General features: G+C 38.1%; 1 protein-coding gene across 1 annotated transcript in view; it reads left to right on the forward strand.

Annotated features, from left to right (window-relative positions):
• Positions 1-2,745: 2,745 nt before the first annotated feature.
• The window catches only part of LOC149788556 (uncharacterized), a 100,429-nt gene continuing 76,242 nt past the window's right edge, over positions 2,746-26,932 (forward strand). Inside the window, exon 1 of the mRNA XM_089974592.1 lies at positions 2,746-3,044. The gene's annotated coding sequence lies outside the window, so the exon portion shown is untranslated. The remainder of the gene's footprint in view (positions 3,045-26,932) is intronic.

Here is a 26,932-nt window from a genome sequence, read left to right on the forward strand (position 1 = left end):
ACTATTTACATTGAACTCAGTAGTGATTTATTTTGTAAATAGTTTTTAAATATTCAACAACATGGTGCTTAGTATTCCCTGGCTGCAAGTCTCTAATGCCTACCTTGTAATTTCCTTTTTCTCTGTACGGGTGATCTGCCTAACCAGTGCCTTTATATCTCTCATTTGACAAGGAACAAGTACAATGCATGCCCCAGGGAAATTAGTGAACTAAACTCGTACAAAAGCGATTATTGTCGAGGAATTATTAAAAGAAAATATTTAACAACTAGAGTTGATAAATGCTGTTGAGCAAAGACTTGAATCGATTAAGACAATAATAATACTAAAAGAGCCAACTAATTAGAGACGGTATTAATCAGCTGATTGGATACCTTAAATATTACAGAGACTAAAACAAATGTAGACACGTTAGCGTGCGGATCTTTAAACGATGCATTTTAACAATGAAATTTTAAAACCGTAAATAAAAATATCAAAAGACATAAATATTTATGTTGTTAAAGACTTGCACCGGAATAACATATTTTCAGTCAAAAACATCAAATACATTGCTAAAATTACTAACTATCGTTAATTTTAAATGTTTCTATGAACTATACGTAGAACATATAGAAATTCAATTGTGTGTACGGGCACTTATTTGAATAGAATAAGGGAGCAGACCATTCCTCTTTAGATACCACATGAAACGCAATAATAGGGTTCTTGTTCATCTGGTGGAATACATCGTCAATGAAAATAAGCAACCAACAAAAAAGAAATGAAATTGCAGGTATAGTAGCAGTAGATGGCGGACTGTTAATATTGAAAACACCAACCACGGGTTACCCACCCACCCACCCATTTAGCTTAGTCATGTATATACTGTATAGTGTGCGTAGTAAAAACTGTTGGATTTTTGGTATACTAGAGTGAAACAAGCTGAACGAAAATGAGTAGCGGGTATGTGTAATTTTGTTGAAATTTAAGTAAAAGCTGAATGTGGCAGAACTCGCATATTGTATACTACTTACTAACCGTAATTCGTTAATCTTTTCCGCCTAATTTAAAAACTTCCCAGTCAACGATATGTTTATATCAACGTACAATACAAGTAAACTGTTTCGACATTATCGATCCTTTTACCCATTTATTATAGTAAAAAGTGGACTTCCTAGTCCTACAGTGATAATGAATACAACACATAAAAACATTAATAATAATAATAATAATAATAATAATAATAATAATAATAATAATAATATATCATGTAAGATGATAACGAATTGGATAATAATGGTGGTGGTGCTAGTTAATGGTCTAAACATGGTGATGATGATGGTGGTGATGGTGCAGGTGATCTATCTATTGATTTTAAGCAACACCTCACAGAGAAGTTCAAATACTAATTGCACGCGTTGCTTAAATCAGTCTATGATTCCATTCGTATTATTTAGTTCAAACAACAGTAAAAATTTATGCCGTACAGGGCAAGCCGTTGCTATCCAACCTAAAGTTACAATCCATTATAACAAATTTTGACAATATATTTCGATAATTGTACATGTGGTAACTTTGTTATATACATTTTAGGTGGCGCTGTACGTTTTCGTATTTTGCATGTGAAAGAATTTTAAAGAAAAAGAATTTCTCCGGCGTTCCTCACTGGTTATGCTGGCTATTTTTAAAAAAAGATCTTGTATATCTTAGGTATAGATCAAAGAACCTTTAAATCCCTTTATTTTGGTGTAAGATTGATGGGTGTAAAATGGGTTATAGAGTATACAGCTTGGCCTTACTCCAGATGTGCACCTTTCAAAAAGTGCTAGCTTCAATTGGTCATTTTCACTTCCTGAACTTCAGAGGTAAATTGTAGAAAAAAGAGCCGATAACTTTTTTTTTTACATTTTATATATTTGGTAATTCATTCATTGCACTTTCAGAAGCTGGTATTGTATAGTCTGGCAAAATTCATTTTCTCTATTTTAATAGCTGCAATGTATAGTGTACTTAAGAGTTAATTCAGGCTGATGTTTTGAGCAAAAGGGAGCAGTCATTTTAGTTAGCAGTGTGCTTAGGTCATGTACAATTTCCAAAAGTACAATATCTTTAGAAATGTCAGCCACATTACATTAAAGTAGCATAGAGGTATGCCAACATTGTCTCCACTGTGCATGTTTTAAATGCAAACAACTTCACAATACATACGTCACTCTCTCAAAAGTATATAATAATTGGTGAGCGCCATCTTAGCAAAACTGCAACATTTTTCCGTTTGATGCTATATCTTTATTTGTTCTTCCTGTTTACATTTATTTGGATGGGTTTACCTTCCAACATTTTTGTGCAGTTCATCTTTCATTTTTCAAACTTAGTTTGCACCATCCATATAGCTAGCATTTTGCTAAGATCAGGGAAATCGCTACTATATACATACTATCCATTGTATATAACTTGCAATATGTTTCCTTATATATATATATATATATATATATATATATATATATATATATATATATATATATATATATAATCAGTTTAATTTGACTTGAGATTTTTTTCGGAGTGGAGCTTGCTCTTTTCAATGTACACACCACATTATAGATATGGTAATTTATGGCGAACTCCATTATACTTGTGTTTTACCAATAAAGAACGTGTTCGTACATCCGTGTAATTCAAGTCCCTTAGCAGCTACAGTGTGTTATAAAGGTGCGTGCCTTTTGGCGTCTATACTTAGAAAGGCCGTATTATGTATGAATCGATTCGAAATCGACTGAATGAATAAAACATATCGCCTTACTGCAGTATTTCCACTTAATGGAATGCAAGCACAACCATTCCTGAAACAAAACAGATCTCGCATTTTATAGTTGTTCCCTACATACTGGGAAACACTTCTGCACATCCGAGAAGATAAAGCATTCGTAGATAAGTGACACGACGGGACTATCGCATAGCGTAACGTACATAGCTGATTGAACATGAATTAGGTCACATGTTCCGGTGAAATACGTTGTTTTGATCTGATCTTATACGCACCAAAGACTAATACAAAACAGGTAAGTAACTCGTGATGTGTGTTTATGGTGCCCTTAGGGGTTATTCACTAGTTTTATGTATATACTCGTACTTTTCATGTACAGCGATAAATGTTTCGTGATATCACTCATGTAAACATGGTGGCAGGGCCGGCTTAGATCGAATGCCGCTCCAGGCGTGGACCGTCTTCAGTGCCCTCACCAACCTCCATTTATTTGAATATAATCTTTTTGTTCTATTTTTTGTTGCGCCCAAAGCCCGTTGGGTCGCCTACTCCTAAATACAGCACTGGGATGGTGGACAGTTTAACAGCAAGGGCCGTTCAGAGCACTGGCCCGATTCTATTCATTTTGGGAAACACCGTGTAGAAATTACGTTACGGTCAGCTGTATTCACGTACAAATATCAATGACTCCTTAGTTTAATGAGAAAGATTTTTATTTTATAACATCAGGTTATAGGTAGTCACATTTAGTATCACTTGAATTTGGGAGGAATGAAGACGGCATTATATAGATTTTGTTTCAGTGTGACAGTTATATGGCTTTCATTATTTTCAGGAAAAGCATATTGGTTGCCAAATATACTTTGCATTTTGCTATTTCTTAGCATAATGCCCTTTTTCAAGGTGGGTAAGGCAAAATAAAATGTTTCCTATTGCACTAGTTTTAAAATTGGGTAGCTCGGTATTTTAAACTATATATATATAAAAGCACTTAAAGTACTGGGCTAAACTGGCTCAGTTAGATTCACAAATTAATTTAGGCATTTAAAATGTTTTTTTAATTTTCTTTTTTCTTTAAACATTATGTATTTTTTATAATGATTAGTTTATAAGATGTACTAAGCACTTATATTGCTAGCTAGACCAGCTGAATTAGATTCAGAAATCAATATAATAACTTTCTAGGGTCGGCAACAAGAAAAGGGAATGTCGGCGATGTGAAACATGTATTTGTTTTTAGCCTAATTAGCATTGCATCATCATAATTGTAATCAAAATTTGTATCTTTATATAACACATCATTGTATGTGGTTAATTTTCATCGTTTGGATGAACTGATAACTTGTGTAAAAACAATCCATAACCGGTCAAAACCAACGGGTGTAAGTGGGGGGGGGGGGGAGATAGTGTTCATTTTACAGCAGTGTCGATACACCACTTACAGTATGCACCCTTCACCATGTACACCTAGGCTGATTAATGTCAATGAGAAATGTATTGCCGAAAACTATTGTTTCAGATTAAATATTTATATTCAAAATGGGTCCATTTACTATAAACTTGTCTTCGCAAGCCAAGGTTCTGAACATATCAGACTTACGACGATGCTATAGACAAAAAAGTCATTTTACTGATTGTGTTTTACCTGTACAAAACTTACATCAGTAGTGTTTAGCTCTGCTGGCCATGTACCAGAAGATCATGTGGGATGGTCAGTTGTCCCACGCATGACCGTTCGGCCACTAACACGGGTTTATTATCGCCACGCTTGCTAAATTACTTGGAGGATTGCCTTGAAACATTGCACGCGTATTCAATCGGTAATCCACTTGGTCCTAACTGAAACTAGTGTTGCTCTGACAACCAATATGGCCGCTGATCCTCCTGAGTGGATGATTTTATCAACATGGGTTTATCACCAAAAGACTTATTATGCCATTTGGTTATTCCTTAATGAAAATGGTGGCGATCCAAAGTCCAAGATGGCTACAATAGCGGCCATATTGAAATTTTTGTAATCTGTTTCTCACTTATAGGTCGTCTTAACAGCATGTGGTTTTCACTCTAAGACTTCTTATGATATCTTGTTTGTAATTGAAGTGGGTGCCGATCTCATGCCCAATATGGCCGACATATTGTCCATCTTGAAAATCCTGCTATTGATACTATATTGTTTTCTTTGCTTCTAGCCAAATGGATGGCTATAACAACATATAGACTTCTTATGAGACCGAGTTGGCCCTAAATGGAAAATGTACCAGTCATATATCCAATATGGCTGCCATGATGAATGCCTTAAACATTGTGTTGTCACTTCTACCCCAGACAGGGAATTTCACCAAGTCTTTGATGAAACTAGTGCCAGTCGTACGTCCACTATGCCTGCCACGAGGACTGCCTTAAAGTTTCTTATTGTCACGACCCCTCCTGCATGGATGATCATTCTGACATGCGGTTTTCAACAAAAGACTTCCAATGATGTCTACTTGATTTTCCAAATAAAAAGGGTGTTATGCGGATATCTGTTATGTGTACCACGGCAACTAATTTGAAAGTCTTGTTATTTCCAAAGTATATCAGGGATGGTTTCAATACTGAGTAGTTTAAAGGAAGAAATGGTGTTATTTTTAATTCTTTAAAATTATTTTCGGTAATTCCCATCGAATGGTTTTAGAATTTTTCTCTACTGAAGATGAGGCTAATGTAGCGTGACAAGCTTTGATGAAGTACAGGAACAAATTGTATTGACAATAATGTCTACTAGGGAAAATCCAGGACAAATTTGTAATGGCAGTACTGTTTACGTGGGTAAATACGGGACGAGTTTGTAACATCAGCGCTGTTCATGTGGGTAAATACGGGACGAGTTTGTAACATCAGTGCTGTGGGTAAATACAGGACACGTTTGTAACATCAGTGCTGTTCATGTGGGTAAATACAGGACACGTTTGTAACATCAGTGCTGTTCATGTGGGTAAATACGGGACGAGTTTGTAACATCAGTGCTGTTCATGTGGGTAAATACAGGACACGTTTGTAACATCAGAGCTATTCATGTGGGTAAATACGGGACGAGTTTGTAACATCACTGCTGTTCATGTGGGTAAATACATGACACGTTTGTAACATCAGTGCTGTTCATGTGGGTAAATACAAGACACGTTTGTAACATCAGTGCTGTTTATGTGGGTAAACACAGGACAAGTTTGTACTATCAGTAATGTTTACAAGGGAAGATAAGGACACATTCAAAACGGCAATACTATTTATATGGAAAATTATTATACGCACATTGACTATCAAGGCAAAGTACATGTTGCGTTTGTTTGTTTCTTCTGTTGTTTTTTTTTTTTCTTTTTTAATTTGAGTTTAGTCGGCTAGAACAGTGTAGGATTTCTCAATAGTTAGAAAAGACCGCTGAATAATGCGTCAAAATTCAAGGGACGGCAGATCTTAAAGTACGAAAATCTGGTTTTCCTAAATAAACGTAATTTAAGTAAAAACAAAAGGAAGGAAAAAATGTCGTAATGTTATAGTACACAGCCAGTTAAGTGATCGTCTGTTATAGTACACAGCCAGTTAACTGATTGTCTGTCATAGCACATGGCAGGTTAAGTGATCGTCTGTGGTTTGCGAAGGTGGGGGTGGGTTGGGCAATTTTTTTAGTTCCTAGGAGCGACACACTCAAAATTCCATAATTGTGCTGGAACATGGTATTATTTTATACTGTTTTTCACTTTCTAACTGTTTGAACAGAAATACAAAAGTCAGACTTTAGGCTCTTTAATTCACTCAAAATTTGTTTGTAACCTTTTCGGTAAAACCAACTCATTTGTCTAGCCAAACTATATATATATATATATATATATATATATATATATATATATATATATATATATATATATATATATATACGCGCATTTGGTTATAGCGCCCCGTTTTAAGGAATTCTTAGATTTTTGTGATTACTTGTTTGATTATTTGAACTCGGTCCAATGTAAATAATCCTTAGCCGGAAATAATTAGCCAGTGACTAGGACCAAACGTCATGGAGTGAAGTGTTAGCGTTTACTTTTGGTGAATTGTGGTTAGAGCGTCCGCCTCGGAAGCGGGAGGTCGTGGGTTCGATCCCCGGCCGATTCGTACCAAAGACTTACAAAAATGGTACTAACAGTTGCCTCGCTTGGCGCTCAGCATTAAGAGGCTAGTGTTAGGACTGGTCGGCCTGATGTCAGGATCATTTGACTGGGTGGGACATCATGCTACGTGTCTGCGGCATGATACCCCAGTGCTAGACATCACTATAAACTGCCACACTGCAGACCTCGTAGCGATATGACTGAAAAATTGTTAAAGCTACGTTAAAAATCCTAGTCACAGACACAGTGTCCCTGTAGTTCCTTAGTCCCTGTTAAAAACTCAAGGTCTACATTAGTTGTGTGACTCCAGGTTCAGTATTTATGATTGGAGACTGGTACATTGCACAGTGCAATTACATATTAATACATAACAAACAATTGCTTAACTGGCCATTTACTACAGCGACTGAGACTCACTTCAAGTTAACTGGCAATGTGCTATGACAGACGATCACTTAACTGGCTATGTAGCATAACAAACAATCAATTAATCGGCCATGTATGTACTATAACAGACAATCACTTAACCTGCCATGTGATATGACAGACGATCACTTAACTGGCTGTGTACTATAACAAACGATCAATTAACCGGCCATGTATGTACTATAACAGACGATCACTTAACCTGCCATGTGCTATGACAGACAATCAGTTAACTGGCTGTGTACTATAACAGACGATCACTTAACCTGCCATGTGCTATGACTGACGATCACTTAACTGGCTGTGTACTATAACAGACGATCACTTAACTGGCTGTGTATTATGACAGACGATCAGTTAACTGGCCATATATGTACTATAACAGACGATCACTTAACCTGCCATGTGCTATGACAGACGATCACTTAACTGGCTGTGTACTATAACAAACGATCACTTAACCGGCCATGTATGTACTATAACAGACGATCACTTAACCTGTCATGTGCTATGACATACGATCACTTAACTAGCTGTGTACAATGACAGACAGTCACTTAACTGGCTGTGTACAATGACAGACGATCACTTAACTGGCTGTGTACTATAACAGACGATCATTTAACTGGCCATGTATGTACTATACCAGACGATCACATAACCTGCCATGTGCTATATGACAGACGATCACTTAACTGGCTGTGTACTATAACAGACGATCACTTTAACTGGCTGTGTACTATGACAGACAATCAATTAACCGGCCATGTATGTACTATAACAGACGATCACTTAACCTGCCATGTGCTATGACATACGATCACTTAACTGGCTTTGTACTATGACAGACGATCACTTAACTGGCTGTGTACTATGACAGACGATCACTTAACTGGCTGTGTACTATAACAGACGATCAATTAACCGGCCATGTATGTACTATAACAGACGATCACTTAACCTGCCATGTACTAAGACAGACGGTAACTTAACCTGCCATGTACTATGACAGACAATCACTTAAACGGCCCGCTTTATAGTCTGCCAAACTAAACACACCCAGCTTTGTTACGCAATGAGGTTGGACAACGGGCCCATTGGAATGCTGGATATACAGTACTTAACGGATGGTCGGTGGTAAATAGGTGGAGTGTGTGAATTTGTCAATGGAATCAAGATGTGTGTAAATTTACGATCATAACTTAGCTACAACGTTGAGTTTCGTAAATCTCCCCACCCCCTTGTCGGTTGGTACCCTGCCCATAATGTCAAGCCATTATCGTAGGTCATAAACTATTAAGTCTGTGTGTTCCGATTAGTTAGTCAGGAAAATTCTTCGCAACGCGATGACGTCATTCCCATAATTACTAGTTTGAAAACTTCCCCTGAAACGTAGTGGTTGGTTGAAAGTTTCATAAGGGCGCGGTGCATCATGGGAAAACAAGTACGGAAAACCTGTACTTTCGCCAGAGATGGAGGATGATAGTTTTCTGACAGTCGGAACATCGTCGGTATTTTCGGTCAAACGGGGTAAAAAAAATTCATATGTAATTAGTCGTTAGTGCAAAGTATATCCTGAACAATTTTAATTCACATGGAACAATATGCGACAGAAAGAAACAAAGTCATAGTTGAAACATTGTCGGCGACGCAACATATGCCGTGCCATCCACCGGTGGGAAAGCTTGCCAGTAGCTTCTCGTGGGTCGGTGGTTCTTGCCGGGGTTTTCCCGGGTTCTTCCTCCACCATTAATACTGGCCGCCATGTATAGCCTATCGTGTGCTGAAAAATGGCGTTAAGCCCCAAAACAACAACAACAACAAAAGCCATCCACCGGAATACTTACAACTACTTATGAGGCTATTTCACAGCTTTACGGAAATGGCCGAGCTATGTTCCGATCCAGTAGTATGCGATCTCACGAGCACCGAAGGTGTGAAGCTTTTATCAACGAATCAACACGCCAATAATCTAATTTTGGTCTGGGCAAAGATCTATTTAATCTCAGTACTGAAGAGATGACATTACACGCGTATTGTTTATGCGCCAGCTCAGTTCTCAATGGTAGGTTTTTCAGTAAAAGTTTTAAACAATGTTGGAAGCCACGGGCGTCAATCCGCCAGACTCCTTATATGTGTGTGGGGTTGGGTGGGTGGGGGTGGCTTTAACCACTTAGGCCACCGTAGCGGTCTATTAAATGTGTTTGTTTACGATAAGATTTCGTAATTTTTCTTGAAAATGCAGAAACAAAAGTACGTATCCAGCAAAACAATATAACAATCTCCTACAAATAATAATAATAATAAAAATAAAAATAATCTTTAGAAGCTATAAGCGCTTTACAGTATTAGATAAGACATGAAAACATATAACAATAAAATTACAAAAACAAACGCCGTTAAATTACGAAACAAACACATGCTGAGAATAATTAAGGAAGTAAACATGAATAATTCTTTAAGAGACTTCCGAAATGATCGAGTTTTAAAAGCACTCCTAAATGAGATCACCCTATCCTTATGTCTAAGATCTGTGGGCAATTCGTTCCACGTAGCTTGGCCCCACTCAAAAGAACCTTGTCCGTATGACTTCGTTTTAACAGTGAACAGTGGGAATGCGAAGTTTTCTAACTGAGGTGTACACATGAGTGGGGACAGATAGGCATATTGGACTGGAGCCAGTCAACGAAATGTAACATAGAGTATAGATTGTGTGCTTGATTATGGATCGAATGGGTAGCCAACGAAGGCAACATGCAAGGGCGATGTGTGCTTAAAGAATGATCCGAACAGCCTTGTTTTGAACCTCTTGATGTTTTTATAGTAGATATTGAGACCAACCAGATAGAAGTGAAAGTGCTAAGGAACACACGTATTTTAGTGGCATCAACTGAAAGAAAATTGGGATGGAGCCGACGAATCTTACTCCAGCTATGTAGCCTTGCATACTGTCGAGAGTGACACCTAGTTTTCGTACTGATTGGGTGAATGTAATGTTGCTATTACTAATACATATTGTTTGAGGCATGGTGATTAGGATGGCTTCAGTTTTATCATCGTTCATTTGCAGCTTGTTACACGTCATCTCCGACTTCACGTTGGAAATGCACATCGCTGTGCCTTTGATGGTAGCCTCAATTTCAGATTTTCAGCTAGATTTTGTATATTTGACTGTCATCAGCGTACAATTGGCGAGACACCGGATTTCGATCTATGACAATTGAGAGCGGCTGAGCGTATAGACCGAAGAGAAATGGGCATATAACAGAGCCTTGTAAATCAAAAACGGAGATCAATACATCTTCGCTAGCCAAGGTTCAGATACAACAACCATATCTACACCTTGGCGAATCGAACAGGTACATTGGTGCTTTGTCCAAGCGACATCTTTTGGATTTCGTGAGTTGCCTCACTTAGTATGTTTTGCCAACTAACCAAAAGCGTGGTGCATTGTACATCGGCCGAACATTGTGGAGGCAATTGACCTAACAAGGATACCTTGTAAGTTTAACAAAGACAGTATGACAATGTACAAGAGGGAAGCCATTACGTGTCAATTTGAGTGACAGGCAGTGGAAAATTGCTTATTTATGAGTCCATTCAAGTTGTGTGCTCCCTTTATCTCAATCATGTAGGAACAGTGTTCAGAGTTTAACGAGTTAATTTTGAGAGGATACGGTAAGTTGCCGCTGCATCCAATGAAATTCACAGGCCCGAGACACAGAAATGTCTGCTCGATACGCCAAGATAAGGATATCACGTCGGAACCTTGGCTAGCAAAGATGAGATCAATATGGCTGGAATGTTTTCCATTTGCTGAGAACTTGAACCTGTGTCTTGAATACCAAATTCACGCTGGAGACGGTCAAGAAATGCAGACGAGTGAAGGAGGGTGAGGACTGTATCTTTCCACTAACCAAAGCAGAGAGAAGGTCGTTAATTAGAAGGGTGTCTTCAGTACCATGGCGAGGCGTTATGCTAAGAAGATTAATTGAATTTATATGAAGTACAAGTTGGGATAGAACAGCTTTTTCTAAGATGTTTGAAATGAATGAGAGGTTAGAAACATGCGTTAGTTCTTTAAATTGTTAGGTTCAATTGTCGATTTCTTCAGCAGAGGCTTTACAATGGCAGTTTTAAAAAACACTGGGAATTCCTCAAATGAGAGAGAAGTACTGATAACATCGGTTAGTGAAGGCAATACTGAATCTAAGCACGCAAGCAGCAGTGATATTAGAATTGGATCGAGTTCAGGTGCGCTCTTCATAACAATTATATTTACCAGATCCATAGAGACAGATTCAAATGCGAAACCGTTCCAGTGGCCTAAATGGTTAGAACGTCCGCCTCAGATGCGGGAGATCTTGGTTTCGAACTCCAGCCGAGTCATACCAAAGACTTATGCAAATGGTACTAGCAACTGCCTCGTTTGACGCTCAGCATTAAGAGGTTAGTGTCAGGACTGGTGGGCCTGGCGTCAGGATAATGTGACTGGATGGGACATGATGTTACATGTCTGCGGCATTATGCCCTAGTGCTGCACATCACCATAAACTGCAACACTGCAGGCAGCGTAGCGATATGACTGGAAAATGGTTTAACTTACGTTAAAAATGCAAATCACACACAAGTACAGAATGATGAAACATTTATTTACTAACGCACATTCACTACCGTGCGAAAATCCGCATTCAGTGTCAAGTACCACACTTGCCTATGAAACATGAAACGTTTTAGCTTTCTGAAAGTTATCATGCTTATTAACAATTGGCTTATTGTAAAAGTGTAAACGTATTAGCATCCGACCATTCAGCTTCCGGGTTCTGCCTCCACCATTAATACTGGCCGCCATGTATAGCCTATCGTGCTGAAAAATGGCGTTAAACCCCACAACAACAACAACAACCATTCAGCTACTCTGAGAATAGTTTCCAGTGGCAGATCAATAGCTCTGGCCTTCGACATTGCATCACCTCATATACCACGTGATACATGCATGCTCTTGGGGATAATTAAATCACCATCTTTACGTTTACTAATCCAATATACGAGTTCAGTTAAAAGACACGACGGAAACGATCATACTGATATTGGAATTTGTCGTTTTCGTCATCTGCAGTTCTTTTGTTTTCCTTCTTTTATTTTTTTTAACAAAAACTTCTCTTATTAACACTGGACAACAAATTTTTACAAAAGTCATGTTACTGAAATAAAATTAGTCAATTCTTATCAATTTTTATGTGCTGAACACGAATATGACAGTCAAATTGCAAAATTGGCTCTAGTTTTTTTGTAATCTGCAAGAAATTAATGTTTACATAACGAAATGCATTCCAATAGTAAAAGGTCAACTGTAATAGCCTACCTATAAAAAATCAAGTCATTGACTACATCTTAGATTTCTTCGCCTGTCTCTTGTACAGCTGTTCGGGAGCATCTCTGAGGAGTGTCCAGCAGTAGTCAGCCAGCATTGTAGTGGACCATTTTCCCTGGTATCTTTGTTCCATTGTTGCGATATCTTGATGAAAACGTTCGCCGTGTTCATCACTAACAATACCACAGTTGCTAGGAAAGAAATCCAAATGGGAATGAAGGAAGTGAATCTTTAGAGACATATTGCAGCCAAGTTTCTTATACTTCATCAACATGTCTTCTACTAGTTCCTTATAGTTTTCTGCCCTAACATTTCCGAGGAAGTTTGTAGAAACTAGGCGAAAAGCATTCCATGCTTGTTTCGCGTCACCTTCCAGCAAGTTGTTGAACCGGTCATCTTTGAAAAGCTCTCGAATCTGAGGACCCACAAAAACTCCCTCTTTAATCTTTGCTTCGCTGAGTCGAGGGAATTTTTCATGCAGGTATCGGAATGCTGGCAAAGTCCGGTCAATGGCTTTCACGAAGTTCTTCATCAAACCTAGTTTGATGTGAAGGGGTGGTAGCAAGATTTTCTGAGCCTCAACCAGAGCTGGGTGTTGGATATTCTTCTCTCCAATGGCTACATTCTGCCTGTGAGTCCATTCCTTCCTCATGTAGTGCATTTCCCTTGCTCGGCTATCCCACTCGCATAAGAAACACATGTATTTTGTATATCCTTGCTGCAGTCCCATTAAAAGGGCAACTACCTTCAAATCACCACAGAGGTGCCAGCTGTACTTGTTATACTCAATGGAATTCAGTAGCTGCCTTAAGTTATCGTATGTCTCTTTCATGTGGACAGCATACGCTACTGGAATAGATGGAAGAATGTTTCCATTGTGCAAAAGCACAGCCTTGAGACTCAGTTTCGAAGAGTCCACAAATAGTCTCCATTCTTGTGGGTCATGAGTGATTTTTAAAGCATTCATGAGGCCCTCAATATCGGAACAGAATATCAGATTACTTTCCTTTCTGAAGAAAGGCTCCAATTGCTGGTGGCGCTTTCGATATGCAGTAATTGTGACATCTTCTTCTAGAAGATTCCATTGTTGGAGTCTTGATCCTAGCAATTCTGCCTTGTTCTTTGATAAGTCCAAATCACGAATCAGGTCATTTAGTTCTTCCTGTGTTATTCTGTGTGGGGTTGATGATGCACCACAGTGAAAATCTGGATCACTGCATGCTGATGGACCAGGAGAAGAACAGGTCGACTCACCTTTGTCTTCGTCAGATGAATCAAGAGAATATTCTGCTGGAGGTTCTGGAATAGGAAGTCCCTCACCATGTGGAACTGGTCTCAATGCAGACGGAATGTTTGGGTAGACTATTCTCGACTTCTTTCGCTTCGTTATTCCGCCGGAAAGAGGAGGAACCAAGCAGAAGTAACAGTCATTTAGGTGGTTGCTTGGCTCTCTCCACACCATTGGGACTGCAAACGGCATTGATGATCTTTTGCAATTCAACCACTGTGAAAGCTGTGTTGTACATGTAGCACAGCATATATGCGGAGCCCAAGGCTTGTCTTGGTCACCAACCTTGCATCCGAAGTAAAGATGATATGCCTTCTTCACTTGAGAATTGATACTTTTCTTCTGGTTGGCAAATGTCACTTCCCCACAAATATAGCAAAAATTGTCCGCGGTATTAACACACTTTCGAGGCATTACTGTTCTTTATTGTACGTAAATGGATAAAATAATAAGTTTTATGTAACAGTAGCTTGAACTGTCTCGCACAACGTCTAAAATATTTTAAATGCTGAACCTATCTGATTGGGCTTTATATAGTACACTGCTTACGTCAGCTTCAGCAGCCGCCTGGCATTAGTATAATAGGCCTACACATGTATAGTACACTGCTGACGTCAACTTACTTCAGCAGCCGCATGGCATTAGTATTGCACTGCATCAGAAAATGATGCAATCAACTGTGGATGATGTGAGCATGATGGTATTATGCAATGTTACATCATTATTCCGGATGTTGCTGCAGTCCTACTGGAGAAATTTACACAGTGAAACATAGAAAATGAGGTATATGAATATCTTCAAAACGAGAGCCAATACAACTTTTTCACGGTTATATTCGTGTTCGGCACACCAAAATACTACAGATTAGGGCCTTTTCAAGTCAGTAATGATTTCACTGTTGACCAGTGTAATAAATGGTGCCCTTTATAAAAAATATATATGAAGTTATGGAAATGTTTGAAATTAAGTAATCATGAAAATTTATTTATTTATTTGCATGTGCAGTAAAATAATTATTTCGATGTGACAGAAACGACGTGAACTGCTTGGTGTTTTGATTCTATGTTTCCAGTTCATTTACAAATCTGAAAATCATCAGTTCATTCAACAGGTTTTGTTGGGTGATTTAGTGCCAAACCAATCTGAGTAAAGTTCCTTGCCTAACGATACACCACGATAGCTGACCCATGCTGCTTTGTTCGTAGGATGGGAACTAGTTCTACATTGTAAGACCTCGACTCTGATATTTATGTTTTGGGCGTCGAGGCTTTATCGCCCAAATGATGGTGTTGTGTTGCGTTTTCCGATGTCGATTAACATTGGAACGATAAGTCAAATTTTCAGGAGTATATCACACATTCGCAGCCCTTATGGGCGCTTTTCTACAAATTAAAGTTATAATTTTTAGTCAGACTTTACTTACTCTGATGAGACCGCTCCAGTGGCCTAGTGGTTAGAGCGTCCGCCTCCGATGCATGAGGTCGCGGGTTCGAAACCCGGCCGAGTTATACCAAAGACTTACAAAAATGATACTAACAGCTTCCTCGCTTGGCGCTCAGCATTAAAAGGTTAGTGTTAGGACTGGTCGGTCTGGTGTCAGGATAATGTGACTGGGTAGGACATCATGCTACATGTCTGCGGCATGATGTCCCAGTGCTAGACGTCACTGTAAACTGTCACACTGCAGATATCGTAGCGAATTGTTAAAGTTGTTAAAAATCTAAATCACACACACACACACACACACACACACACACACACTTACTCTGATGTATTTATTCATAATAAATTCAAATTCCCACTCAATCAAATGGACGTTTTTTCAAGTTCCGTTGGTCTACATTCAAATTGTGTGCTCCCTTTGTCTCGATCATGTAGGAACAGTGTTCAGAATTTAACAACTTAATTTTGATACGGTAAGTTGCCGCCGCATCCAATGAAATTAAAAGGGCCGAAGCACAGAAATGTCTGCTTGATACGCCAAGGATATCAGATCGGAACCTTGGCTAGCAAAGATGAGATCAATATGGCTGGAATGTTTTCCATTTGCTGACACATTTTGCGTTCTGTGGACTAAGTAGAACTTGAACCTGTATCTTGAATACCAAATTCACGCTGGAGACGGTCAAGAAATGCAGACGAGTGAAGGAGGGTGAGGACTGTGATCTTTCCACTAACCAAAGCAGAGAGAAGGTCGTTAATTAGAAGGGTGTCTTCAGTACCATGGCGAGGCGTTATGCTAAGAAGATTAGTTGAATTTATGTGAAATACAAGTTGGGATAGAACAGCTTTTTCTAAGATGTTTGAAATGAATGAGAGGTTAGAAACATGCGTTAGTTCTTTAAATTGTTAGGTTCAAGTGTCGGTTTCTTCAGCAGAGGCTTTACAATGGCAGTTTTAAAAAACACTGGGAATTCCTCAAATGAGAGAGAAGTACTGATAACATCGGTTAGTGAAGGCAATACTGAATCTAAGCACGCAAGCAGCAGTGATATCAGAATTAGATCGAGTTCAGGTGCGCTCTTCATAACAATTATATTTACCAAATCCATTGAGACAGATTCAAATGCGAAACCGTTCCAGTGGCCTAAGTGGTTAGAACGTCCGCCTCAGATGCGGGAGATCTTGGGTTCGAACTCCAGCCGAGTCATACCAAAGACTTATGCAAATGGTACTAGCAGCTGCCTCGTTTGACGCTCAGCATTAAGAGGTTAGTGTCAGGACTGTTGGGCCTGGCGTCAGGATAATGTGACTGGATGGGACATGATGTTACATGTCTGCGGCATTATGCCCTAGTGCTGCACATCACCATAAACTGCAACACTGCAGGCAGCGTAGCGATATGACTGGAAAATGGTTTAACTTACGTTAAAAATGCAAATCACACACAAGTACAGAATGATGAAACACATTTATTTACTAACGCACATTCACTACCGTGCGAAAATCCGCATTCAGTGTCAAGTACCACACTTGCCTATGAAACATGAAACGTTTTAGCTTTCTGAAAGTTATCATGCTTATTAACAATTGGCTTATTGTAAAAGTGTAAACGTATTAGCATCCGACCATTCAGCTTCCGGGTTCTGCCTCCACCATTAATACTGGCCGCCATGTATAGCCTATCGTGCTGAAAAATGGCGTTAAACCCCACAACAACAACAACAACCATTCAGCTACTCTGAGAATAGTTTCCAGTGGCAGATCAATAGCTCTGGCCTTCGACATTGCATCACCTCATATACCACGTGATACATGCATGCTCTTGGCGATAATTAAATCACCATCTTTACGTTTACTAATTCAATATACGAGTTCGGTTAAAAGACACGACGGAAACGATCATACTGATATTGGAATTTGTCGTTTTCGTCATCTGCAGTTCTTTTGTTTTCCTTCTTTTATTTTTTTTTTTAACAAAAACTTCTCTTAATAATAAATGGTGCCCTTTATAAAAAATATATATGAAGTTATGGAAATGTTTGAAATTAAGTAATCATGAAAATTTATTTATTTATTTGCATGTGCAGTAAAATAATTATTTCGATGTGACAGAAACGACGTGAACTGCTTGGTGTTTTGATTCTATGTTTCCAGTTCATTTACAAATCTGAAAATCATCAGTTCATTCAACAGGTTTTGTTGGGTGATTTAGTGCCAAACCAATCTGAGTAAAGTTCCTTGCCTAACTATACACCACGATAGCTGACCCATGCTGCTTTGTTCGTAGGATGGGAACTAGTTCTACATTGTAAGACCTCGACTCTGATATTTATGTTTTGGGCGTCGAGGCTTTATCGCCCAAATGATGGTGTTGTGTTGCGTTTTCCGATGTCGATTAACATTGGAACGATAAGTCAAATTTTCAGGAGTATATCACACATTCGCAGCCCTTATGGGCGCTTTTCTACAAATTAAAGTTATAATTTTTAGTCAGACTTTACTTACTCTGATGAGACCGCTCCAGTGGCCTAGTGGTTAGAGCGTCCGCCTCCGATGCATGAGGTCGCGGGTTCGAAACCCGGCCGAGTTATACCAAAGACTTACAAAAATGATACTAACAGCTTCCTCGCTTGGCGCTCAGCATTAAAAGGTTAGTGTTAGGACTGGTTGGTCTGGTGTCAGGATAATGTGACTGGGTAGGACATCATGCTACATGTCTGCGGCATGATGTCCCAGTGCTAGACGTCACTGTAAACTGTCACACTGCAGATATCGTAGCGAATTGTTAAAGTTGTTAAAAATCTAAATCACACACACACACACACACACACTTACTCTGATGTATTTATTCATAATAAATTCAAATTCCCTCTCAATCAAATGGACGTTTTTTCAAGTTCCGTTGGTCTACATTCAGATTGTGTGCTCCCTTTGTCTCGATCATGTAGGAACAGTGTTCAGAATTTAACAACTTAATTTTGATACGGTAAGTTGCCGCCGCATCCAATGAAATTAAAAGGGCCGAAGCACAGAAATGTCTGCTTGATACGCCAAGGATATCAGATCGGAACCTTGGCTAGCAAAGATGAGATCAATATGGCTGGAATGTTTTCCATTTGCTGACACATTTTGCGTTCTGTGGACTAAGTAGAACTTGAACCTGTGTCTTGAATACCAAATTCACGCTGGAGACGGTCAAGAAATGCAGACGAGTGAAGGAGGGTGAGGACTGTATCTTTCCACTAACCAAAGCAGAGAGAAGGTCGTTAATTAGAAGGGTGTCTTCAGTACCATGGCGAGGCGTTATGCTAAGAAGATTAATTGAATTTATATGAAGTACAAGTTGGGATAGAACAGCTTTTTCTAAGATGTTTGAAATGAATGAGAGGTTAGAAACATGCGTTAGTTCTTTAAATTGTTAGGTTCAATTGTCGATTTCTTCAGCAGAGGCTTTACAATGGCAGTTTTAAAAAACACTGGGAATTCCTCAAATGAGAGAGAAGTACTGATAACATCGGTTAGTGAAGGCAATACTGAATCTAAGCACGCAAGCAGCAGTGATATCAGAATTGGATCGAGTTCAGGTGCGCTCTTCATAACAATTATATTTACCAAATCCATAGAGACAGATTCAAGTGCGAAACCGTTCCAGTGGCCTAAGTGGTTAGAACGTCCGCCTCGGATGGGGAAGATCTTGGTTTCGAACTCCAACCGAGTCATACCAAAGACGTATACAAATGGTACTTGCAGCTGCCTCGTTTGACGCTCAGCATTAAGAGGTTAGTGTCAGGACTGGTGGGCCTGGCGTCAGGATAATGACTGGATGGGACATGATGTTACATGTCTGCGGCATTATGCCCTAGTGCTGCACATCACCATAAACTGCAACACTGCAGGCAGCGTAGCGATATGACTGGAAAATGGTTTAACTTACGTTAAAAATGCAAATCACACACAAGTACAGAATGATGAAACATTTATTTACTAACGCACATTCACTACCGTGCGAAAATCCGCATTCAGTGTCAAGTACCACACTTGCCTATGAAACATATAACGTTTTAGCTTTTTGAAAGTTATCATGCTTATTAACAATTGGCTTATTGTAAAAGTGTAAACGTATTAGCATCCGACCATTCAGCTACTTTGAGAATAGTTTCCAGTGGCAGATCAATAGCTCTGGCCTTCGACATTTCATCACCTCATATACCACGTGATACATACATGCTCTTGGCGATAATTAAATCACCATCTTTACGTTTACTAATTCAATATACGAGTTCAGTTAAAAGACACGACGGAAACGATCATACTGATATTGGAATAAAGCGTTTTCGTCATCTGCAGTTCTTTTGTTTTCCCACTTTTAATTTTGTTTTAACAAAAACTTCTCTTAATAATAAATGGTGCCCTTTATAAAAAATATATATGAAGTTATGGAAATGTTTGAAATTAAGTAATCATGAAAATTTATTTATTTATTGCATGTGCAGTAAAATAATTATTTCGATGTGACAGAAATGACGTGAACTGATTGGTGTTTTGATTCTATGTTTCCAGTTCATTTACAAATCTGAAAATCATCAGTACATTCGACAGGTTTTGTTGGGTGATTTAGTGCCAAACCAATTTGAGTAAAGTTCCTTGCCTAACGATACACCACGATAGCTGACCCATGCTGCTTCGTTCGTAGGATGGGAACTAGTTGTACAATGTAAGACCTCGACTCTGATATTTATGTTTTGGGCGTCGAGGCTTTATTGCCCAAATGATGGTGTTGTGTAGCGTGTTCCGATGTCGATTAACATCGGAACGATAAGGCAAATTTTCAGGAATATATCACACATTCGCAGCCCTTATCGGCGCTTTTCTACAAATTAAAGTTATAATTTTTGTCAGACTTTACTTACTCTGATGAGACCGCTCCAGTGGCCTAGTGGTTAGAGCGTCCGCCTCGGATGCATGAGGTCTCGGGTTCGAAACCCGGCCGAGTTATACCAAAGACTTACAAAAATGATACTAACAGCTTCCTCGCTTGGCGCTCAGCATTAAGAGATTAGTGTTAGGACTGGTCGGTCTGGTGTCAGGATAATGTGACTGGGTAGGACATCATGCTACATGTCTGCGGCATGATGTCCCAGTGCTAGACGTCACTATAAACTGTCACACGCCAGACATCGTAGGGATATGACTAAATTTTTTTTAAAGCTGTTAAAATTTAAATCAGACACACACACACACACACACACACACACACACACATTTACTCTGATGTATTTATTCATAATAAATTCAAATTCCCACTCAAGCAAATGGACGTTTTTTTCAAGTTCCGTTGGTCTACATTTCAGTTGGCAGGAATGCCATGGAAGCCGGGAATACCGAAATCGATTAAAAGGATAATAAGACTCATGAATGAAACGAAGCTGTTTTAACACTTTCTTCAGTATTAATATTTTTTTTATTCGTTTCGTTAAAGAAGTATACTTCAGATTAGTCCGATTTCGGCATTCCCGGCTACCATTGCTTTCCAACCAACTTAACTGTAGACCAACGAAATTTGAAAACAGGTCCATTTGCTTGTGTGAGAATTTGAGTTTATTAGGAAAAAGACATCAGAGTAAGTAAAGTATGACGAGAACATGACTTTAATTTGTAGAAAAGGTCGTTATGGACTGCCAAGTGTGTGAGATATTCCTGAAAATTTGACTTTCGTTACGACGTTAGTCGGCCTCAAACACACTCTACACAGCGCCGTTATTTAGGCAGTAAGACCTCGAAGCCCAAAACAATTATCAGAGTCGAGGTCTTAATTGTAGGACTAGATGGGAACCTGCACTCTTTCGGTCTTTTGTTCAGTTCATTGATGTTATGTGTATTTAATTTGTATTAATTGTTATCCTTTCTTAATGATTTTATGTTATATACATTTGTAATTTGTACGTGACCTTGTCCAGAATCATGTTCACTGTGTATCTGACTGGAGCTATTGATTTTATAGGCAACATAATACATGGCTAATATTTCTTTGTGAGCGTAGATTAAATATTGCGATCATTATCAATGAAAGTAAACATGTTTATCTTAGTTGAATCTAGGTTATTGGAATTCCCCCATTCAAAAACCGGATGTTTTACCTGAAGTTTACCATGTTCTTTGTGATGGTTTTAGTAATAGACATGGTCTTGTTGACATCTTATAATGTTCTAGAAATTAACTTTTGACACTCATCCTGGTTCTGTGTTTTGTGTCCTAATTTTTATATAATGTTGTTTACTTGAGAAATTACTCATTTTCGCCTTAAAATCTTGAAGCAGAAGCAGTCTTTTTATAGTGTTTAGATTTTCATTTGAGTGGAACTATTTGTTTAAATTATTGTTCACTGGAAATACATAGTGCTCATCAGTAATATTATTTGACAGAAATATTAAATTGGAATGACGGTGAATTCAGGCAAAAACATTTTGGGATTACATTAATGTGATACATCAAAAAGACGGGTAATACGTCATCACAATTCAGGCAATTGGCGCGTTACCACGTTCGAGACTACAGATACATCAACACATTCAGTTGTTAAAATTATTTGGAATACCACTGGAATTTAGTTGAAACTTTATACATATGGACTTATGATAAAACGTTTGGGACTATTTGGGATTTCATTCATAATACTTCACGTACTTTTTTAAACTTGGTATTCTTGACAAATAACTTATTGTTGAATTTTACAAAACTTCATGGTTTTCGCTCTTTTTTATACTTAGTTTAAGACCACAGAGGTGTAACAATTACTTTTTTTTCCAAGGTATTAATTGGTGTGCTTGTTTATACATTATGTGATTTACGGATTATATGATATTTTTACAAAGACTTCACAGAATTAATGAACGAAATAATGTGTGAAATAAAAGTGAGGCATGACAGTCGTAAACGTTCCAGCATGAATGATTGAGAAGGCAAACATCTTTAATGAAATAAAAATAAAAAAATGTGTGCAGTTTCATCAAAGTGGTTAGATATAAAATTAGAACAACGAAAAAAATAACAGAAAGAGGCAAATCTCATGAAGTGCTGCATGAGATAAAGCTTATGCGAATTAATTAAATGAAATATGGAGAAAATTGCGCAAATTTTTAACACAATCATTCGTTGTGGAACCCAATTCTCTAAACATTGTTTCGCTATGCTATACTGCTAACCACATATACTTTGGGAAATAAATGACGTTTACATGTATACAGTTTATATGATTCAGAGCGATGGGAGAGATAAATATATCAGTACCTTGAGACACAGTTTATTAGTCTGTGTCATATTTTTTGTACCTAAAACATCGACTTCCTGATTTTAACATTGAAAAGGCTTCATTTACTTACCGGAATATACAAAAAGCCACAGGCGCTGGTCCTATGTGAATAGCGAAGAGAGACAGTTCCGCTTTTATTCTTGTTTATCAGGAATTTTGAATTTTGCTAGCAAGACGAAAACCACGTTTAAGTAACGAATTTATGGATTTGTAATTAAAGAAACATTGGATTGTTCATATGTTTGATTCTTAACATTTTGACCTTGATCTTGGCAAATGGAGTCTGTAATGTGTTGAATTTTGAGTAAGTATTAAACATTAAAATTGAATACATTGTACGTTACACTTTATTACAGTTAAGCCAGGAAGGTTTTTGTGAAGGGTTACCTCAGCCTTTTTCACATGTCTGTTAAATTTGGTGGGAGGGAGAGGAAACCTTCGACGGCTAATTTAGAATTGACACAGGCATCGCAAAGCTGTCCCGGAAAAGTAAACTTTAAGATGCGGGTTATACCCGCTTAATGGGAACGCCATGTCGAATAGTTATTTAACAAAAGGAAGCTGGTATGTTTCGTATTTCTCAGATTATAGGCTCACAAAATATGCTGAAGAAATAGTTATCTTGGGGGAAAAAAATTAGGACCGGCTGATTACGATTGGTCAGTTTAACTTAAGGTGTACACCCTGAAAGAAGTGTTGAATTTAAGGTAACGACTTTGGGCGAATTTCCTCAGTCCGAGATTTTCCTGCAAGAGGAACAAGACTCGTCCGACTCCGGCGACTCCGGGGAAAAGCTAAAAAGAGTAGTTCTTTTCTCGTTAAAACATGTACGGGAACCAGGTGGCTGACTTCCATGCAGAGAGGTATTTAGTGCTAGGACGCATATTTTCTTGGAAAGAACAGCATTATGGTACGCAATGTTAATTTTTCATGCAATTTTCTAATTTTTTTAAAATGTAAATTTAATTGATATGCCTATGATCCATAATATGCATCGTTTATTCGATTTCATGGAAATCTGTTGATATGCTGGAGTTGTTTATGCAATTTATTTCTTTAATTTTATAGTTGCTAGTTAATTGATAGAATTGACTGATTTCATGTGATCCAAATTTTCAGATGTGTAGGATTTCATAGAGTCATTTCCTTTGTCTGTTAGTACGATACTGATTATCGTGAGTTAACGATAATTGCATATTTATATCTGATTATCTAATGCTTATAGAAACTTGTGGGTTAGGGATTGCCGTGAGCTTGAAGTTAATGAATCTTTTACAGTAGTAATCGATAACATGTATCTTATTGAGTGAACTGACTAGGTTGGATGTCTAAGGAGTGAATTGGTACCGTATGCGGAAAGATACGGGTATATTTGGTTATATGCACCGCTCACATGTTAATTTATGGTCAGTTGCTGTGAAGCGAGGGTGATGACCTATCGAATTAGGTCAGACTTAAATGTACATTACAGGGTCGTTTGTAACTAAGATAACGATTGTACCTTACTCAAAATACAGTCTAAATTTGTAAGGACCATTAACCGTTAAGGTCACCTTATGTCAGAATTTGTGCGGTGTTTGGATAGCTAGTTTATGCTTTCTGAGTAACGAAAGTGAGATAATTTTATATACATATAGAAGGTGATACAAATAGAGACTGAGTGGTAATCTTGTCATTCAGGGAAACAGCTCTCTGGAACAGTCTGGGACAGTCCGAAAGTCGGATGTCCGGATAAGAGATCAAGTGGCTAGGATAGAAGGATAGAGAAAGATCAAACATATACACGTGAAGGTGGGAAGACGTGGGATACACGGAGACGAAGACGGAAAGTGACGCTCGATGATGCAAATCAGGCGTGGACATTGCCCTCGTGTCACCACTCTCGTTGTCATGACGAAATGAATCAACAATAGAACACTGCTATTGAAATTCTGTAAACGTAAATTTGTTTGAGTTGAAGTTAACACTATTATTTTATGTCATTAATTAAATTGTTATTCTCTTGTCAAAGGACTTGTATTGTATTATTTCTTCTCATTAGTTATGCTCAGTTCTCTGTCGATGTTCTATCTGTGCGAGGGAGGTCATCCATCGATAACGATGGTCAAATCTAATTAACCACCCCCTCTCTACCAAGAGGGAACATCGTCACAGAGTCGATCTGAATTTTTCGTGTTATTTCAATGGATATTTTTCTAGATTACTTTGCACTACCGCTCTTATAGTACATGTTACCGTGGCGGATGGATGAGTAACACTCGTTGAGTTAGGAAATATATAATGGTTTTGAAATGTTTTAAATGTCTTCGAAAATAATAATGAAATCGTATTCTGAGCCCGGTTTACTTAGAAATTTCATCGCCACCCTTGCCTCTCTCTCTCTCTCTCTCTCTCTCTCTCTCTCTATATATATATATATATATATATATATATATATATATATATATATATATATATATATATATATATATATATATATATATATATATATATATATATATATATAATTTGTTTTCTTTTTTGTTTACATTTTAGCTCTGCTGGTCATAGACCAGAAAAGCTTATGGAATGGTATTTGGTCTATAGTCCGTTCATCCTTTAGCACAAGTTTGTTATTATTACTCCTATTAGACTACTTAATGCATCCATCTTGAAAATCTTGTTAGCGCTGTTGTTCTTAAGATGATGACGACATCAACATGGGGTTTTCGCTAAAACACTTCTTATGATGTCTAGCTGGCCCCAAGTGAAATGGTAGCATTCTGAAATCTTGTTGTTGCTATTCCTACTTCATGGGATTTTCAGTAAAATACTTCTCATGACGTCTAGCCGGTCTAAATTAAAAATGGTTCAGATCTGACATCCAGTATGGTCGTCATGCAGTCATCATAAAAAAAATCTTGTCATCACATCTCTCTACTTGAGCAGAAAGTTACTTGGAAATGAAGTTTTACCAGAGGACTTCTTATGCTTTCGGGTTGGTCTTAATTGAAAATGGTGCCGATCTGACGACATCCAATATGGTCACCATAACAGCCGTCTTCATACTCCTGTCATGGCTACTCCTCCTGACTGGAAAGTGATATTTTAGAAATAGTGTTATCTCTATTCCTATCCAATCCATCTGGTTTTCACCAATATATTTCTTTTGATAAAAACTGTGGAGGCCTTATTGGGCGTCAGATGAATCGCATGATCTCTTAGGACCAACGAGATATCATAAGAAATCTTTTAGTGAAAACCCCATGTTGATGTCGCTACCGTTTTGTATGTCCGAGCAGTAGTTTTCATTAAGATAAAGCAGACAATAGTATGAATGTTTATGTGTGTGTGTGTGTGTGTGTGTGTGTGTGTGTGTGTGTGTAAAGTATGACGATGGTATAAATGTTTGCGTGTGTAAAGTATGACGATGGCATGAATGTGTGTGTGTGTAAAGTATGGCGATGGTATAAATGTTTGCGTGTGTGTAAAGTATGACGATGGTATGAATGTGTGTGTGTGTGTGTGTGTGTGTGTTTAAAGTATGACGATGGTATGAATGTGTATGTAAAGTTTCAATGCAATCCTCCAAGTAGTTTAGTAGGAGTAGTGATAACAAACTTCTGATAACGGACGGACGGACGTCGGACAGACAACGGACAAACGACGTAGTACGAGCAATAGATCATCACATAAGCTCTTTTGGTCTATGACCAGTAGTGCTAATAACAAAACATAATAAATTGGCGTAGCTCTTAAATGACTTAGAAACACATGTTCAAATGATAAAATTACAATGTTACGGAAATTTACGGAATTATTTGGAGCTTATCGACATTGTCTGAAAAAAAGAGACTCACTCATTTAAATATGGCGAACTTGTTAGTAGAGAAACTCTCGTTTGGTTTGAAACGCGAACGAGATCACAGAATCCTTATTACTATGATCAAGTTAGAAATAATGCATTGATGAATGAACTGACAAAAAGCTGTGCTTTTTTTATTTCTTTAAGAGAAAGTGAATCGATCGAATGACAGAGTATACACAGTTTAAGAATCACTCCAAAGATCATAATCCTGAAATTATGCTTTGACATTCTGCAACACTAGCCCATTTTAAAATTAAACTCGCAATTCGTCCATTTATCAGGTAGATTTATGATGGATTATCCAAGTTTCACATATTCAAGGCAGTTTTCTTTAGTGGGACAGATTTATCCAGCTGG

This window comes from Sinohyriopsis cumingii, chromosome 11 (genome assembly GCF_028554795.1).
Source record: "Sinohyriopsis cumingii isolate HCF-2022 chromosome 11, ASM2855479v2, whole genome shotgun sequence".
NCBI lineage: Eukaryota > Metazoa > Mollusca > Bivalvia > Unionida > Unionidae > Sinohyriopsis > Sinohyriopsis cumingii.